The sequence below is a fragment of the Arachis duranensis genome, chromosome 1 (assembly GCF_000817695.3).
Source record: "Arachis duranensis cultivar V14167 chromosome 1, aradu.V14167.gnm2.J7QH, whole genome shotgun sequence".
NCBI lineage: Eukaryota > Viridiplantae > Streptophyta > Magnoliopsida > Fabales > Fabaceae > Arachis > Arachis duranensis.
In genome coordinates, this window is record NC_029772.3 from 97,799,378 (window position 1) to 97,799,938 (window position 561).

Below are 561 nucleotides of genomic sequence, written 5' to 3' on the forward strand. Positions count from 1 at the left end.
GTGTAGAAAAGTTCTTTTGCTAAGGATTCGAAGAATTCTGCACCGAGGTTTCAATTTGACAAGGAAGGGTTGCACACCATAACATTCTCAAAGAGTGGGTTCGACGCTGTTGGTAGCGAGAAGCAAAGAATTGGAAATTTGCTCCAAAAACACATTTTTTACACATTCACATCCTAGCGATTTTTTGAGTTTTGTTGTAAGTTCTCTAAGTAGGCTTCCTTCCATTCTTCTCTTTCCTTTAATTTATTTTGATTCTGTAATTTATTTTCTGCAAAGTTACTTCCCCTCCAAAAAGTTTATTTGCTTTTCTATAACGCCCTAATATTTATTCCGAATTTTTGTGAAGTTTGTAAAGTGCCATTGTTATGTTTATTCATGCAAAGTGCAAATAAGATACATTTCCAGAATGTTTATTAGTCTTTCGTATGCATATTTATAATTTTGCCAAAGATTATATTGTATTTGTCTCATCTTTTTTTTTTTCATTGACGAAATTGTAGAGATTTTGATGCGCTTTTAAAATTGATATTCGAAAAGAGAAATTTGGTTCTGCTTCTAGAA